The sequence below is a fragment of the Dermacentor variabilis genome, chromosome 5, assembly GCF_050947875.1.
Source record: "Dermacentor variabilis isolate Ectoservices chromosome 5, ASM5094787v1, whole genome shotgun sequence".
Taxonomy (NCBI): domain Eukaryota; kingdom Metazoa; phylum Arthropoda; class Arachnida; order Ixodida; family Ixodidae; genus Dermacentor; species Dermacentor variabilis.
The window spans coordinates 111,771,324-111,790,831 of NC_134572.1; the positions used below are offsets into that span (position 1 = coordinate 111,771,324).

General features: G+C 44.7%; 1 protein-coding gene across 1 annotated transcript in view; it reads right to left on the bottom strand.

Moving 5' to 3' along the window:
- LOC142583056 (glycine receptor subunit alpha-2-like) overlaps positions 1–18,862 on the bottom strand; it is a 208,713-nt gene extending 189,851 nt beyond the window's left edge. Inside the window, exon 1 of the mRNA XM_075693327.1 lies at positions 18,707–18,862. The gene's annotated coding sequence lies outside the window, so the exon portion shown is untranslated. The remainder of the gene's footprint in view (positions 1–18,706) is intronic.
- Positions 18,863–19,508: the final 646 nt, after the last annotated feature.

The window sequence follows — 19,508 nt, forward strand, 5'->3', positions numbered from 1 at the left end:
GTCCTACGCCTATAGGTGGTGCGGCGATAGTTCAACATGGCGAGGATGGGGGTGATGGAGCGATCAGTAAAGTAAGCGCCTCTGTAGAAGCAGGTGGTTTACGAGTCCTTAGTACCACCCAGCACATTCCTTGGCTTTTCTAAAGAAATGCAAATGTGTCTCGTTCGGTCTAACGCCAAGCACTTTACATCTGGTGGAATTAAGGAGACACGAGCAGCATATACCCTGCGTTTAATCTCTTTGCTTGCATATAGCAACTGCTGTAGAAAGCTTGTCTCGTTAACGATAAAGGTTGAAGTTTGCGACCACATCCTGCAGTGGAGCCGCAAAAGATCAGTAAATATTTTGTCGTGGTTTAATATCTCTGGAATGTTCGAGAGTAAGCACACAGCAGCCAGATGAATGGTGAGCACGCTATCGTTGAGGGATGAATGAAGCTACCTAAAGTAGACTTAAAGTCTATTCACATTAAGGGTCCAAGTTACACTTCATCACTTTAGTCTTGCAGTGCTTTTGTTTTTCGTTTTTTTTTTTGTTAAATCCTAAATTTACAAGACAACAGAGGCCGAGTTCGCGCAGCTTTTCGTTGATAAATGGTTTTTTAGCGCTGAACGGCAGCCTTTGATATCAATATGTTCGACACCTCAACTGGCTGATATCTGCTGTTGGTCGAACAGTTCCATCAAAGAGGCTTTAGCGCCACAATTTTTTTTACTGCAGTTTTCCGCCAAAATTCTATACTCTTGAATGAGTTACACTCCTCTTCAGTCATAATTACCGGGATTCAAACTCTTTTTCAACAATGTACCACAACTGCCAAGCAAGAGATTTCTAAAAAAATATTCATGTAGCAACACTTGAATGCGGCGCAAACTACAATACGCTAACCGAAATAACCCCACAAGTCTTCTTCATTGAAATACTCGGTACAAGCTACTATTTCGCCACTCAAATTCTTCCCAGTCCGCCTCCTTAAAAGAGGCGGACTGGGAAATTGTGCTTCGGAAATTGTGCAGGCTTATTTCCGTCGACACTCCTCGACTTCCACATGGTGGCGCAATGAACATGCGGTTATCTTTCATTTCTCGATTGTTTGCTGCATTTCCGAAAAGCGGTCGAAACTGCTTAAACCGCATAAGCTGAGAGCCTATCACTGCTCTCAAATCCTTCGAAGGACATCCACGTGGTGGCACCAGCGTATTAGGAAAGTGCGAATACAGGATCGATATTAGAGGATGACGATGATGATGATATGTGGCCATTCCCATTGTAACGGGTGGGTAAACTGCTACTCTGGTCTCAATACATAAATAAAAGTAAAAAAAAATAAACAGCTGGTGAAGCGAGCTGAGGGGAGCGCAACGACGAGGAACGCGGTCTGACGTCAAACCAAACGGCGGAGGCGGAAAGGCGCGGCGCTGCGCAGCGGCGGAACACCTGTGGCTCGGTGCTACTAGTGGCGCATGCGCAGTAGTGACTAGGGAGCGAGAGACAGAGAGAAATGTCCGCGGCGATGCGCGCGTTGTTACGTCATGTGCCTCCTCGGAGCACCGTCATGGCGAAATCGCAAGTTCGCAGCCAGTAAAGCTTTCGCTTTAAAAGAGTACAAGTTGGACAGGGTGCCTTCTCGTGAGAGACATCAGACCGCGGACGCGGATCACTCCGGCATGCTTGGTTGCCATGCGATCTTTTTCGCTTTGCGCATGCACGAATAATCGTGCGCGCCAGCCGTCCTTCCTTAAGGATATTTTAGCTGCTTTCGGTTCCTGGTACGCCCAAATTTCAGGATTGATTTTCGAAACCGCGCGACTCGTGAAAATTTGCGGCTTCGGTATCACAAGATATGCAGAATTAAAGAGGTCTACTGCTCTCGCAGAGTAAAGGTGCGCCGTGTCTGCATTTTCAATAAAGCGAGCTTTCTCTCTGCCCATAAATTTTGTGGAAAAGAGATGCCTGCAAACATTGTGCGATGTGTGGCTCAAGGCATAATCATTCCCTTATCACTTGGTTATGGCAGACACTGCATTTTAACAGCGATCTCCGTATTTGACGAGAACATTATAAACTCTTTATGTAAAATGGTTACCGCTAGCGAAGCTCTGATCAACGCTCTTTGGCGAGTTCTTTTAGTAAATTGAAATAATGCGTAAAAGAATGATTAGGCGCACATTCTGTGTGAATAAATTGGCTATACTGTTTTCACAATTCTCCGGACCAGTCATTCATTCAGTAATTAATTTCATTTATCGATACTGCCAGCCCAATCGGAACAAACATTGTCCGTGGCTAATAACACCGCTGCGCGGCATACGCTGTATATTATACAGGGTGTTTCAGTTAATCGGCGCCAGCTATTAAACATACAAACATAGGCACTACCGCCGCAACGCGTGTTGAACTGGTGCAGTATTGTGTTGAGCCATATGGAGCATGTCATGCTATTTTTTCCAATTCACAAAGCTGGGTAATCATCAAAGATTACTTACCTTTTTAAATTGTAACTCTGGCGAAAAAATCTTCAATACGACAGTTGTAGCGCTAGTTTAGAAATATCGCATTATTTCACCTATGCTGAGATCTACTACCCTGTTGGTAAACGACCCGGTTTAATTTTCTCCAGCTGCTTTCTGTGCAGGTGCTGCTGGAACACCGCCCCCATCGAACGTCGGCACATAAAGCGGTGAAAGTGCTTTTGTGCATCTTGAGGACGACGGGCTTGTGCGGATGCGGATTTAATGCATATTCTATAAGACCACACGCGTCAGCCAACTCACCGCTAATTTCCTTCCCTGCTCTCTCTCCCTGTCATCTTTGTTTACCCCTTTCCCGTTCCCCCGGTGTAGGGTAGCCAACCGGACGTTATTCTGGTTAACCATCCTGCCTTCTGCTTTTCAGTTTCCCCTCCACCTCCAGCCTTTCTTTAAAGTGCGTGAAATTTAAAAAAATATCACGTGACTGCCAGCTAACGCGCCGAGCTTTTAGTGCTCTCAAATGTAAGTTGAACGAGTTAGCAAAGGGTGCTCCACGCATAGAGATCGATTTCTTTTATTGATGTGATATAAGGAGACGTTTACGCACAATTTAAGGCACCGGCTACTCCTTAGCTCTTGAATGGGTCCAGCTTACAACATACAGGGTTCGAGATTACGTATCAAATAAACTTTTCGTACAAGCACCAGGACTTGTCAAGCAGCAGTTTCACAGTAACACTATGACGTAAGAAACACATGATAGATACAATCTACAAGTTAAATGACTCCCCAATCGATCTCTGTTGGCCGTTATCAACGCCTTTGTTGCTCCTTTCATTTCAATGTCGCTGTATATATGTATGTGTTTGGGGATTATGTTATGTTGACTGTTCTGTTGTGACTATTTGCGATAATGCATCTACACGATCTATGTACCACCCACTGACTAGAGACTGCGTTATTAGGCGACAGTATCGAAGAGATTGATTGAACAAGCTGTGAGTGACTGCCATAGACGTTAAGTGACAGAAGGGTCGTGCCCTTTTAAGAAAAAAAATTTCTTCGACGAAAATGCGGCTGCTACGTGTGAATGCCATATGGCGACCAGGTGCAGCACGGTTTTTATATCCGTCCTTCATCACACTATCAACTTAGACCTCTCCGTCGTGTTTCTTGATTGGTCCGGAAAGAAAAGGAAAGAATGCCTGCGCTGGTGCCAAATGCTGCTACCGGTCCCATATCGCATTCGCACGTGGCCGCCACTTTCTCGTTGAAGAATTATTTTCTTAGGACGGTACGCCCCTTTCGTAACTTAACGTCTATCGCAGTCACCGACAGCCTGTTCAATCGATGTCTGCACGGAGCAGCCTTTGCTAATTCGTTCAACGTACATTTGAGGGCGTTATGCGAGGCGCCTCGGCTGGCAGTCACGTGGTATTTTTAAGTTTCACACACTTTAAAGAAAGGCTGGAAGAGAAATTACACAGGGCAGTTAGCATAGATGAAATAATCTGATGCTTCTGACAAGCGCTACAACTTTTGTATTGAATATTTTTTGCTAGCATTACTATTTAAAAAGTCAATTAAGCAATCTATGTCAATTTTCCAGCTGGGCTGATTGAAAAAGAACATCATGACGCGCTCTATATAGCTCAAAACAACACTGCGCCAATTCTGCACGCGCAGCGGCTTTGTTTGGATTTTCAGTGGTTGGCGCAAGTTAGCTGAAACACCCTGTACAATTCACGAATGCCTTACAGTATGCTCCTGTAAGAAAAGTTGTGTTTATTTAAGGTCAGGTATGGGGGGGGGGGGGGAGGGTCGATCCCTGATTTACCGAAGGAGTTCAGCAGTTTTCAAAGAGCTCTCGAAAATATCTGAGGACCGTGATTCGTAGTGAAGCGGGGAAATCTATAAAATTAGGAAATTTAGTGGCACTTCTCTGCGGCCCGACTTACCAGAATTCGAACTCTTTTTCAACAATGTAGATCACTTACTAAGTTGTCTGAAATGAAGTATTCTGCATTTTTGTTATTTCAAGCATAGAATTATTGTATTCCCTAAAATTGCAGTAATACTGTGCATGTTAAGAGCCCATGTTCTTAAGTCCTGTGCCTCGAAAACTTCATATTTCTCGAATAGATGCATTTTATGTTATACGTATGATACGAGCCTAATTGAACGGAACAGACTTTTATGCACTAGAAATATCTCGCTCCCGTTGAGTTGTACACAATTCTAAGGGATAACAGTTTATAAAAGATGAGGAAAACTATCTACAAAACAATAAAGTAGTTTATGAATTGATTTTTCACGGTTTACTAAACCAACTTATGTAACAGCGCGAAAAGATAAGGAAGGAAGGAGGATAGAGTAAAAACGGCGCTCTTTTCACTCTATGATTATCGTCGTCCCTTCCTCAGTTTTTCGCGCTGTTAGATAATTTGCAATGAACCGACTAGCCCAGCAAGCCACCATTATGGATTAGTAAACCAACCACAGAGCTAAGCTTGCAAAGGAATAGGCGCAAAGGATCCTCCAACAATAAAGTAACGCTTAAATATATCATATTTCTTAAATATAGGCCGAATACCTCTATTATGATGACAACTCCAACAGTGAATAGCCGTAAAAAGGTTACCCCGGTTGTCAAAACAGTTTAATAGAACCTGAAATACGCACGAAAATTATGTAATAAGGAACGAAAGAAATATGAGGAGTAAAACACATGCGGAGTGAACAATATGGAGTAGTAGAGCCCAGAAACCATGGCATATTTCGTAGATATGGGCTAAGTTCAGGGAATAGTTAGTGCTGAAGGGATCGCAACACGTCGGCGCGACCGAATTAATAAGTATACTTGTACGGTGCTCACCGCTGTTCTATAGCACCCATGACAGCAAAGCGCCATTAGTTGATGAATCGCACGGTCTAGGGGATTCTTGTATTTACCTTGCATGCAGCATACGCAGCGTATCGCTGTGTCTACGTCTTACACTTTGCATCTAGCTGATTTGGTATCTGGATTTCCATTCAGCTCGTAAACGGCGTAGCTCATAAACATTAACATTGTAGAATAATAAAGCCGTGGTCTTTTCGGCGCATTGACGTAAACATTGCATGAGAACGCACGTTGCATAGGATGTGGAAATTAGCGACTTATTTCACTAAGCCTCCGTTGAATGCATATTAAATAAATGTTTTCTTTTTTTCAACGCTCTTAGCCTGCTCTAAAAAATTATGGGGTTTTACGTGCCAAAACCACTTTCTGATTATGAGGCACGCCGTAGTGGAGGACTCCGGAAATATGACCACCTGGGGTTCTGTAACGTGCACCTAAATCTAAGTACACGGGTGTTTTCGCATTTCGCCTCCATCGAAATGCGGCCGCCGTGGCCGGGATTCGATCCCGCAACCTCGTGCGGCAAGTTGCAGGATGCGAAGGCTGTGGGATCGTTCCCCACCTGCGCAAAGTTGCTTTTTCATCCACTTTCATTTGTATTATTTTAATGTTTCTTTATTTCATTAATTAAGCACCAGTAATTTCCCTTATGTTGGTTGCCCTTGGTGTCAGTGTTTGTTGGCTTCTTGTGATGTGACTACCGCCCACGTGTGCGATAGGTGCTGCCCATCAGTCGGCGCGCCACCTGTTCCGCTAGATATCGCCCTCAACGCTGTCGTTCTGGATGAACCAATAAGCGACCCTGCCAGCCCGGTGACATCATTAAACAATGGGTTAAAAGCCATGAGCGTGGTGCCCCCAGCATTGGGCACTCGGCAACAGTCACGGAATGCTGCCAGAATGTTGCTTCTTGCTTGTGCAAGTATGTTGCCGCAGATAAACTTGCTTATTTAGGTCTGACGATCGTTTCTGTTATTGCTGTGTTGCCCACAACCGTTTTCTTTTTCATGTATGCTTCGTTGCGTTGACTGCCCTCAGCCACCTATTCTTGAGCGATGACATCGAGCTTGACCTTGGACCCACTCCGAGAACCCGGTCATCGAAAACTGCTAATACTGCGCACGCTTCTTCGGGATGTCCTGTCCGCTACACTCATTCACCGAAAGTTTCTAGTCCTGCTCGAGGAATTTTGGCTGAGGAAGCATTGTCGAACACTGACAATCCTGTACTTGTACAGGTTTCGACTGAAATTCTGTCTAACAATAAGGACATGGCTCGTGGCATTGCAAAGATAAATAGCTCTGTTAGCACGCGCTTCGAGGCACTTGAATCGCGCATTTCTGCCCTTGAAGTGGCATTGGCCACACCTGCTTCACAGTCGGAAAACGGACAGTTACGTACTGAAATAGTTGCACTCAAGCGTACAACAACTGAGTTAACTGGAAAGAACAATTACTTTGAAAATTGCTTTAGGCAGAATAACATTATGTTGTACGGCTTAGTACAAAGTTTTGATGAAAGTCATGATTCCCTTCTTTCTAAATTATGCGAAGTATTTCGCAATATCCTGGGCCTTCAAATCCTCGCATTGAGCGCCTCCATCGTTTGGAAGAGTTTGTGAAAGCCAGAAACATCCTGTAAATTTAAAGGTGCTTGATTTTTATGACAAGCTTACTGTGTTGTGGAATTGTTTTAAGCTTAAGGGGGGATTCCAGACTTAGGCTTTCTGAGGACTTTCCTCGCAGAGTTCGGGGTGTCAGGAAGAAACATTGAGAGGCATCCAGTCAGCGACGGATCTCCTATTGAGCTTAGACTTGACCACCTGTTCGGCGATAATACTCGTTATAACTGGTGCGATGCCTCTAATTCTCTTTTAAGAATTTATAATCGCCACAGACCTCTTATGGCAGATAGCTACCACATCCTATTCAGTAACGGGTTGACATCCTTCTTCAATCCAAATCAATCTTACCATCTTGAATATCAACGCTAGAAGTATAGCTAATAAATTCCCACGTTTTCTGGCGCTTTATTTCAAGATTCAAGATTCATTTATTTCTCCAAGAGAAAAAGGCCCGGGACAAAAAGCTGCCTTGTAGAAGCTTGACGGGGTCCGGGGCCCATTTACAGAATGGCAGCAGTGAAGGGAAAAAAATATAATTTCACATACATCAAGAATCAAGGAACCATACACATTGCAGAATTACAATTAAACTTAATGCAAGACAAAAGTAAAACTCAAATATACAATGCACTGAGAAGCAAAAAGAGCATAAAACAACGGTATAGCAGAATTAGAAGGTTTAAAACATAATTACAATTCAACATTACAATATAGTTAATTAAGCTCAAACACAATACATAGCAGTATTTTTCTTTTTATACCATGGCAAAAAATAGAAAAAGAATACCCTAAATTGGGTTTGAGCCGACCACATGCTCAAAAAACTGCTGAACAATTTTTTTTGCTTAGGTTCATATTTTCTGTGTACCATTTGTTTGTGTCAATGGTGTTCGGAACCAGGAAATGCAACATTTGGGAGCCATATGTTGTGCGAAGTCGGGGTAGATGTCATTTCTCTTTGCGTCTGGTGCTTGTATGAGTGTGCGTTTGTGTCACCGATGAGAGTTGGATTATGAACTTAGCCCGAGGTAAGCTCAAGTTATTCAAGGCGTGAAGTATGGTAAATGAAGTATGGTGATGAATGGGAGATATTCTATGTTTATTAAACAATGGTCTGGTATGAGCTAGGTAATCTGAGCCAGAAACTATGCGGATAGCTTTTTTTTTTTTTTTTGCAGAAGTAGTAGTTGGTTTAGATGCACGCGAGCCGCAATGTCCCATACAAGATGACAGTAGCTTATTTGAGAACGAAATAATGAATGATATATTATTTTTTTTTTATTTTCACGGGAAACATGTCGCGACCTCGTGAAAGAGCTCCTACATATTTTGACAAGTTTAAGGAAATATAACAGAAGTGATAAGCCCATTTAAGATGTTCGTCAAATATGACGCCAAGAGATTTATATTTACTTACGATTTCGATAGCGTAGTCCCCAATAAGCAGCGGGATTGGTATCGTAACTTTCCGATTTATCGAACGAAAAATAAGCGCCTTTGTTTAATTATAATTAATATTTAAACTGTTTACATGTGACCAGTTATGGAGGCTTTCTAATATGACGTTCGCTTCAAGCAGGAGCTCATTCGATGAGTTTCCAGATAAAAAATAGACTGGTGTCGTCGGCGTACATTAAAAATTTAGCTTTCTTGGAGATATGGATGAGATCGTTTACATACACGTTAAAAATAAACGAACCTAAGATACTGTCCTGCGGTACTCCGCATCTTATATATTCAAAACTGGAGCTACAACCGTCGACACATACAGATTGCTGTCGTTTTTCAAGGTATGACCTTATCAGCTGAAGCGGATTGCCTCTGATACCGTATGCACAAAGTTTATCTAAAAAAATGTTATGATTAATACAGTCAAATGCTTTGCTGAAATCAATAAAAATGCCCAGTGTTAGAAGTTTATTCTCAATGTTTTGCAAGATTAGTTCTTTTTGTTTAAGTAGCGCATATTCCGTAGATAAGCCTTCTCTAAAACCAAATTTGGAATCTGTGAACAGGCAATCATCATTAAAGTAAATTTCCAAACGCTTAAGCAAAATTTTTTCTAGTGCTTTCGAGAAAATTGGGAGAATCGATATTGGTCGATAGTTGCCAATGTCTTGTGTCGTCCCAGATTTATGGATAACAATCACTTTGGCTAGTTTTAGTCTGTTTTGGAAGGCAGAGGAGGATATCGATAGCTTAAATATATACGATAAGTGAGGTGCAAGAAGGTCAGCTACAAATTCAATTGGTTTTACTGACAGACCCTCTGCGTCAAGGCTGGAGCTATTCTTCAAGGCCATTAGTGTAGCAAAAACTTCGAATGGGTGGGTAGGGTGGAGAAAAAAGAGTCGGGTGTGTGTACCGAAATTAGGCAGGTAGCATCTTTGTTGTAGTCTGTTTTAGGGAGACCAATGAAGTGTTTATTAACGCTATCCGCTAGTTCAGTACTCGTTAAGGTTACACCGTTTATTGTAAGACTTCCTATAGAATTGGAGGGCTTGGGCATGTTAATGACTGCGTTTATTGTTTGGTCCCATTTGGTCCTATTTCGTCTTATTTCGTCCTATTCACCCGATCTTAGTTGAAATCAAGAAAAAGAAATGGGCATGGGCTGGACACGTAATGAGGAAGGAAGATAACCGATGGTCATTAAGGGTTACGGACTGGATTCCAAGGGAAGGGAAGCGTAGCAGAGGGCGGCAGAAAGTTAGGTGGGCGGATGAGATTAAGAAGTTTGCAGGGACAACATGGCCACAATTAGTACATGACCGGGGTAGTTGGAGAAGTATGGGAGAGGCCTTTGCCCTGCAGTGGGCGTAATCAGGCTGATGATGATGATGACGATGATGACGACGACGACGACGACGACGACGACGACGACGACGACGCGAGATTATGGGTATTACCGAAGCTTGGTTACATGAAGGTATTCATAACTCTGAGTTTACACCACCAGGCTACGCTACCGGGCGAAATGATCATCACAGCAAAAAAAAAAATGGGAGGCGCTTAAACTTGGCCGTTAAGAGTAGAATGCGATAGCATTCAGATCCATGACTGCTTCTCACGCTTCCCGGCAACTGCAGCTTGTGTAGCCGTAATTTTTACCGGAAAACGATGGCGGCAAACGTTATGCATGAGGGCCAGCTTTCAGGTTCTCTTTTTTTTTCACTGCAGGCGCCGCCGCCGCTGCCGAGGATGCGCGGAGGCGAGCGCCATCTGGATGGTGTTGCAAGGAACCGGGTGGAGCGCGCCTCTCCTGCTAAGACAGATCTCGAACGGCAGCTGGAAAAGGGGCTTGTGTTTGAGTTTCCGCGTAACAGAATTATGTTTTCTTGTACTATATTCAAGTTACAGTCTGACGCTATCATGTCTGTAGGTTATGTGTGTGTCGTGCTTCACGAATTTTCTGGCGCAGTTTAGTCTGAGAAATTCAATTATTTCAGTAACGCCAGGCGTCGCGCGTCAGAAGTAGTCCACGGGGCGCTTAACGCTCTCGAGTTAAAATAAGAAGACAGTGTACATAAAACACGTAATGAAATCTTGGGTATCGGATTAAACAAAATTTTATACAGTCATGGGGCTTAAATCTACTTTGGGTGTCCGTAACGTGCGTGAACAGTGTTATTATTCGCCTCTCCTTCGTCGTCTTATGCTGGTCTAATTAGCATCACGACGTTGCTACCGCGTTTCTCCGTTTCTTTGTACGGCTTTGGAAGTGTTTCTCGACATTGTACCACATACAGTCGCATACGACGACGAAAACCAGGCGACTAGTAGCAGATGCTTAGGCATGTTTTAGGCAACTCCAGAGGAGTTCCTGAATGAATTATTTTGGCATGCATTAGTGACAAACGTTTCAACAACGCCCTTTCAGGCATATACTTATATTTTGTTTAGAGATGTTGGCTTAAAAGCTAACCAGTAAGTTCAAATAATAAAGTCATTCTGTGTTTATGGTGTGGTTGTCTGTCTTGCTAATTATATATACAGCCAAAATCTACAAACTAGCTTGTGCAAGTACGGTGGATATTTAGGATAGCATATGTTGGGTGCGCCTGCACATATTTGACTCTGTTGGCAGTCTGACGCGGTGAACAATCGTCAAAGACACTTAAGATTTAATTCTTACGTAGTGGAATGCGAGAGCATTATAGTGATTATAGTCCCTTTAGTAAAATGTTTCTTTGCGCGCGTTCCTTGACCGCGCAAGTGCTCGCCGGCTTTCTAACTGCGCCTCGGCGAGGCCAAATCAAAACGCGCCAAGCGGCCCAACTCGCTTGCTTTGCCGTAAGTTCATAACTCGAAGGACCGCACAGCAGCGTTCAATTGGACATTAAAGTGATTCAAAGCTTGTAGCCTCTAGTTGGTCCGGATCTTTCTTGGGCTATTTCTGTGCTCACCCAAATACAGTGCCAACACCTAGCGGTCACTCCGACAGACCTCAAACGGCAGCTGTAAAAGGCTTGTGTCTTTGAGTTTCCGCGTAACAGGAATATGCTTTCTCGCATATTCGAATTACAATACAAAGCTATCATGTCTGCAGTTTGCGTAAAAAATCGTACCTGGCGAATTTTCTACGCGGTTTACTTCGAGAAATTCAATTAGCTGAATAACGCACTTGCGCTTGTCGGAGGGTTTAGAAGAGTCAGGATGTAAGCTGCACTTCCGCCCACGTGTGCGCGCGTGTGACGTACGTCTGTTGTGGGGGTGGCGCTTGTCTAACTTCGTCTAACGTCGGCAACAGCTTCGCTGTACATCCACTTTCACAGGGTGGATTAGAGGCAGGTTTGTTTATTATATACACTCATTTCGTACACTCATGACGTGGCGCCACCTCCTCCCCATTGGCTGCGCCGTCACGTGCCCAATGACACACACACTAGGACGCACCTTTACTCCGTAGCTGCGACGTGGTGTGTGCAATGACGCACGTGCTAGGCACACATCTAATCAACCATAGCCGTGGAGCCGCCATCGTGTCCCGGAAGCGTGCTCTTCTCGCACCCCGGTGGTCCGGGTTCGACTCCCGACCAGACCAAAATTACCAAATTTCCTTTTCAAAGCCATTAACTTACATTGTTTCCACCAGCCGGGGTTGTTTAGTGGGTTTGGTTCTGCGCTGCTAATCACGAGGTCGCGGGATGAAATCCCGGCCACGGCGACCACATTTCGACTTCCCTGTGCTTAGATTCGGGTGCATTTGGTGATTTGGGTGTGATTTGGGTGTAGGTGACAAAAATTAATCCGGAGTCCCCAACCACGGCGTGCTTGATAATGAGACCGCGGTTTTGGCACGTAAAACCCGATAATTTGTTTATTTTACTTACTTTGTTTACAGGAACCTCCCTGAGAAATCTGACGTCAATCCGAGCCTTTTTCGACACGCATTTTACTCTTTGTACCGTCGGCCATTTTTGGTACCATCAATCGGCCCCGCTACCACTACGAAGGATTTTCGCGTAATGGGGCAAATAATTATTTCGCATTAATATATTATCAAATTCTTCCGAAATGCTACCCACTTCTATTACATCGAGGCTGTAATTGGGACTAGAAGCGCTCAAAAACATTATATGCGCGTTTTCACTGTTTCCTAAAAAAAACATGACTAAATCACTCATGAAGTTGCTACATGAAGAACACGCGTCCAGAAACAAGTAGAGGAAAATCATGTCGCAGAAATCGGCGTAAGTATGGCGAAGCCAGTCAGTATAGACTACCTATACATAAAGATTCAGTACTTATAGTACTCGCTGTTATTGCCTGCATTGACTGGACTAACCATTGAAGCTCGATGACAAATAACTCGAATTAGGTGCGACTTTCAAGATTTAAAGAAAAAGATGCATTAAAATGTGACTGCCTTCCAAGTTCGCCATTTCAACGCTGCACTTAAGGCACAATAAATATTTGTTAATTAGTCTTCTCAAGCTCACGTTATTAGTGGCAAAGTATGTCCGCCTCACCTACGACCTGGTCCACAAAAACGCCATGTTCACTGCGCTTATAGCCTTGTTATAAAAAGTTTGCATTGTCATAAAAAAACACCCTGGATAATTCCGCTACAAGTCATTTGTGCCGGGTAAGTTACCTTGTGATGAATGACTTCCGGCGTAAGTTCCACAAATGCTTCATAGTAACGACCTGCAGTGAACTCTAACGACGCCGTTGTACGTGATCAGTCTCCTGAGTGCCTCGTTTATCACTTTCTACCCTTTGCTTGGCCTCGAACCCCATGTCGTGGTACATGGACAAAGGCGTCTTTCACCGGCGGCGAAGGCTACCTCCAAATATGTCTCTCATTCATTACCGGCGTACACAAAGCAATATGATCTGCCATTATCGACTCGAGCTTGCATCCTATAAGCTGTTCACTCATACATGTCATTATCGATTCTATTCGTAGAAATGTCGCAAAAGAACGCTACTAATGTTTCGGTATCTACCGATTGTGGTGTCACGCACAACAAAGGAATGAGTAAACAGGTCTTGTCAAATGCTGACACATTGGAGGTAATGAATGAGTCGGGCCTCGTACGTTCACGGCTATGTAGACACGCTTGCTCCTGAACGCTATATTCGGTCTATGGAGATTTTTTTTAAATACAAGTTTTCCTAGCTCCTGTGCGCCGCAGATTCATGGCGCCAGCACGCCTAGTAGGACTCCTCCTGCTTTCTTCCTTTTTATCTTTTTAGGCTTTATTCCGTCGTCTAGCGCAGAGAGGAACGTAATGGAGGCAACTGGATGCGAGTTTCTTGTTTGTTAGCATGCACGACGGCTAAAAAGGGTGAAAAAAAAGAAACCAATAAGGCGCTTTCATGATAAATGTAGACACCTGCTGGTGGATAGCAAAGCCACAGTAATGCTTGTGCTTTTTTTTTACAGCAACAACTTTATCGGCTCACTCCCCCAGTTCTCTTGATGGCCACCAGTGTCTGTTAGAATACTGGGAAGCCTTGCCAGAATTTTATGAAGATGAAGACTTCCCAGCGCTGACACGAACTCTGGTCCAGCTTTGACCTTCCCGCCATCAAAAAGAAAACGGAGATGTCATCTTTCGCCCTCAAACAAACTGTGCTTTCATTCCTACATGACAAGCACAAAGAACGCATCCACGTTTACACGAACGGTTCTGGCTGTTCTGTTCAGCTGGAGCATGGTAATTCCCGCAAAATCTGTCAGCATCAAATTCAAGACGTCTCACATTACATCATCGACAGCAGCAGAACTCGCAGCTACCCCTGCTGCTCTGGAGTTTATTCGTCACAAACCATCACACTCATGCTCCCTCTTTTGTGACTCGAAGGCAGCTCTCCTGTGTCTGCTGTCCCCTTTTAACCACGCACCCAATGTGCAATTAGTCGCAGACATCCGACTACTCCCCCATCACGCAATAAACAAGGGGCACAACATCATCTAACCGTGGATACCGGGTCACTGCAAAATTTCAGGACATCACAGTGCGGATGACCCTGCCCGATCGGCCCACAATGGTGCCACTATTAAACCCATACCACCGTCAAGAACAAGTCACAAGTCTTCAGCCACAAGTCAGCCACAACAGCCACAAGTCTTCGCTCCCTCGCACGCGAGCTTACGCAGACTCTGTGGAACACCAGTGAATTCACGAACGCACGTTCCGTCTTCCGTCTTCCGCTCCGTCTCCGTCTTCCGACGACGCAACTACACTTCCGCTCCGTCTTCCGCTTGCAACTCCAACTTCCGCTCGTGGCAACCAAGGTTGCCACGAGCGGAAGCAACACTTTTGTGTCACTCGGCCCGGCATTCACGAACTCCTATACCTTCCGCTTTGGAATGGGCGACAACCCTACTTGCGACACCTGCGGCTGCGATGAGACGATCGAGCACCTCCTCAGTGACTGTCCCCGTTACAATGTGCCAAGAAAAGTGCTCGTGACCGCGCTCGAAAAACTGCACAATCGCCTCTTCACAGAAGGGAAAGTTGTAGAACACTGGTCCAGAGGGGTTTCGGCACGCAAGGCCTTAAGGGCTTTGCTGAAGTTTTTAAGGGCTTGTGAATTGTACGACCGTCTTTGAATGTTGTAGAGCATATCATCGCGTGACTGTGTGAATTTTTCTCAGCTTTTTTTTTTCTTCGTTCTCCTTTTATTCCCTTTACCCCTTTCCCCAGCACAGGGTAACGAGCCTGTACCAACACTGGCTAACCTCCCTGTCTTTCCTCACCTTTTTGTTTATATCTTCTGTTCTGAACCAGCTGATCGTCAGTAGGAAATTCTTACTCTCAGTCGCTTTTTTTCGTACATGGTATTTATTGCATATATCGTATCGTGCTTGGACATTACAAACACACAAGCTAATACACACTTCAAAGACCTTACCCGCGAAACAAGATTTTTCTAACTACCAGCCGATTTTAAGAAACGAGCATATTTGCCCTTTGATAGCCAACTGCAACGAAGTTTCACATGGGCTAAATTAGCAGAGCACATATTATTAAAGTAATTTTCGCAAAGCCGCAAGGCTCGTAATTGTCTCATTTTCTTATTAGCAGCATTCAAATAGCGTCAAAGCAGACGAACCGAGCACCTTGCGGTGAGCGGCAGTGATGCGGATATGGCTCATACACGACTGCTGATTTCTATCGCCCAGGCTCATCGCTCGCTGAATACGTGCTGGTTGACTGGTGCGTCTCTGTGAGTGATTTCTCCTTGAAGCGGGCGTGATTTGCGCTCTTGCAAGAATGGCGACGCGTTTCGAGGCCAGTGGTTTATCGAACACGTACTGCAACACCACCCGACGGCTTTGCAGCACGCAACGCTGCGCATAGGAAGAAGGCAGAACACATCTTTCCTGTCTCAGCCTTCAGGCCGCAAGCGCTCAGAGCGCCGCAGCACACCAGTGCAAACACGGACCAGCCAACGTGCACAAAGTACGTAAACGGCGCTTGACGTTACTGCACAAGCTACAATTTCACGAGCCCAGTGTCTTGCCTGTGCAAACCCTGCTTGCCAAACTCTTTCTAGGGATGACTATAAGCACGCACGGTTGTGTGAAACTGCATGCATTTTTTCCAGGATACTGTGCATTCGACGGATCATATCGCCAATAATGTAAACAAACGCTTTCATACTGCCTTCATATAGCAAACATTCACTAGAGGGCCTATTTGCACTGCTACGTTTCATTTGGAGCCAGTAAAATGGGGTCCGAATGACCCGATATATGCGCTTTGCCGTTTAGCTAGTACCAGAGGCGTAACCAGGGGGGGCGGGAGCTACCGGGCTTCGGCAGCGCCCCCCCCCCCCCACCCCGAAATTCTTCCGGCCGGCGCACTGCTTCCTCTTATGCCTGGCACTTCGCCTATGAAGACTCATATCCTTGGAACGTCCGCCCCGGACAGGTACAGGATGGTACACGCCTTCAGGCAGACCAAGGGCTTGCTCAAGATAATAGTTGTATTATTAAGCACCCAGCATGGGGGGAACGTAGCAGGGAATAATGGAACCTTAGCCCCACACCCACTCCCTGAAAAGAAAATCCTGACTACGAACCTGGCTATTAGTTAGTGTTTTCTGATCGGCAACGATGGCGTCCGAAAAGCGAAGGTAAGTTGCATTCAGGGAGTGGTATTCTCGAGCGTTCATTGTGAATGATGCATCGTCTTCGAAGCATTTCACGCGTCTGGACATAGTACGCGTCGAAGTAGACGAACGAAAGCATGTGACACTACGGCAGAAACGCTGTCAGCAGGAACCGCGCGCTGCGTCTGTCAAAAAGGATAATGCGATGCGTCGGCCATGGCGTATGTGCTGTGGCAAATTATGCCGGAATGCGACGCCTTCAGGGCGAAACAGCCGAATCTTTATGTGCACTTTGGCCGAGCGTCGGCTATTTCCGATCCTTTACTACCGATAGTAGTTGCCTGCTCTGTCTAAGGTAGCTAAGTTCCCTTAGCTTGGTCGCCTCAGTGTGCTCTTCGACTCCGAACGGAGACTTCCCGCATCGAGGCCCTGCTCGTTAAACGTACACATCCAGATACAGAAAACCGGCTTGAGTGGAAGAAGAATGTCTCACGTTAAAGGAACATCGTGGCCCACGTACATCAAACGTTTTTCATCATGCCCATTCCGACAGCATTACGATCACTATTTGCTGCTTTATTCTGCACATGCCAAATAGTTTGTGTATGTTAGTATGTTCCACACACAATGACTGAGTGAAATTCGTTACCGGCTGATGTCCTCGCCTTGGCTTCTGCAAGGTACTTCGAATGTTCGGTTGCTTCACTGTTCGCTGTTAAAATTGGGTACTTTAACTGTCTTCTCGGCTATATTGTACTTTGATTATTTAACTGCCTTAATCAGCTGATGTCGCGGTTTATGTAGGTGTGACACTGTGCGCTAATTTTCGTTCAATTTGCACGTGGTTAGTCTGTTACATTATAACAATTTATAGTGTTATACAGTGCGACAATAGCATAGTTCTTGTATCCGGTAACTCCAGCTGCATGGTCTTTTAACCGCAGTATATCTTTAAAAAATGAATTATTAACACAGTCAAACAACACTGTCACATTTTACATATATAGTTTGAACACAGCCACAGCCATTCCAGGATTTGTAAAGTATTATGCCAAACGTTGTAAATATGTTCTTCATCCACCCACGTGGTACTGAACGCCCCCGCCGGAGTGCTTGTATCGGAATTTCGTGCAAGCTTTCTGTTTCATTACCGTTTCCAACAAGCGCGAACAATTTGCTGCGCTTTATTGCCTTGCGTGCGAGAAACAACCAATTCTTTTTTTAGTTTTGCACCATTTTGTCTAAGGATTCCGTCATGCCTCCCACTTCGTACCTCGTGCACTTGGCCGCGAAACCGGAAGATTTGGTTTAAGAAGCTTTGCAGAGATGGTCTTGGTTGTGTCTGGCTCGAAGTTTGGCGAGGGGAAGACGCGGGGGGTGAGCGGTGGTACGGTTATGTAAATTCTGACTTTTTCATTACGTCTGGTGTAATGTAACTTCTCTCGGCTCTTTTTCCCAAATCAACTGGCATCTGCCTGCAGTAATGTTCAGGGCGTTTCCTGTAAAATGTGTTTTTTGTAAACGTACAGATAAAACCTGCCCTTCTCGTCCAGTCATCACTCTCTCCTTCGACCTTTCATTTACGATAGCAAAACTGTTCGTGGGTCTTCCGTTCTCGCAAATATTATCTGATCAACTGTGGGTTATGCCCTTCTCATGCTTTTTCTTTTCTCTTTTACAGGTATTTTCCTTTCCGAAAACCATTCCCGGAACTTTCCGTCACATTTTACACCAATATATAGTTTTCTCAAGAAACCCTTCAGTCACTAAAGCTGTTGCTTGTGGGCTGTAGAGACTTGCAAGGTGGCAGTAACAACGCTAGCGTACGCATCTCTCGTACTACCGGCGCGTTTGATATCTTTGGTATGTTTATTTATTTGGGCATTTCTACAGAGTCTCAAAAATACAATAGAAGCTGGCAAGGGACAATATTAATGAAATGCACATCGGCAAGAAAAATGTGTCTCTGCTATGTATAGGTTGACTCAGAATATTGGGTGTCACTCATAATCGGGCGTTGACTAAAATAACAATGTTTATGCCCAAGTGGGCCGCTTACAGCAGTTTTTACAGCTGAAGCTTCCTCTGCCACCAAATCTGTATCGGATGAAGCGAACAACGAAACAACAAATTACCAACCTGGCAGACAAAGGTGAGTGTGCGCAAAACTTCCAAGATTGTGCTCCTCCTAACTGCGGCGCCTGGAATGACGTTCGTCGAGAGCTATGGCGAATTCTCATGGGGCAACATCAGCTGCGCATAGCTTCAGAAGATGGACTTCTTCTTGCGTATAGCTGGACACTGCACGTGCCTGCATGTGAAACAGAGATGGGATCACTATAAAACTGCACTTTCGGCGCTGACGGTACGCAATGTGCGCTCGGAATCTGAAAACAATCAGGACACTCAAGCAAGCGACTTCCGCACCATTTACTCCAGGGGGACTACATTCTAATGTTCTCTCGTTTTCCTTGTGTTGTACGTAACGATCTACCCGCTTGCGTCTCCGCTCGCATCCGCATAGCCATTATGACGGCAGAGCTTTCCGGGAAGGACTTTAATAAGGCTAAAGCACATTCCGGCATGCGAAGCAAGATTCAACTACATGGGGTTAGCCGAAGTGTGTTTTATGCCTGGATGCTCCTCTTAGGATTAGATTCTGAAAGTGCTGATCAGTACGCTAGACGCTGTAATTTGAAGTAGTTAATACAGTTTACGTTTATCACCGACTGCATGGAACCTCGGATAAGAAAGCTGCTATAAGGGGAGACTTTATCGCGCTGCCAACTAGAATTTTCCCATCGAAATACATTCAAAACGATGACAGGATTTCGTTAGACCACTTCTGAACGAAGTTGAATAAAATGTTAAAGAGAAAGCTGAATTCTATCAACTGCAGGAAGCATAATGTTGATGCAATGTCTGACATGTTTTTTTTTTT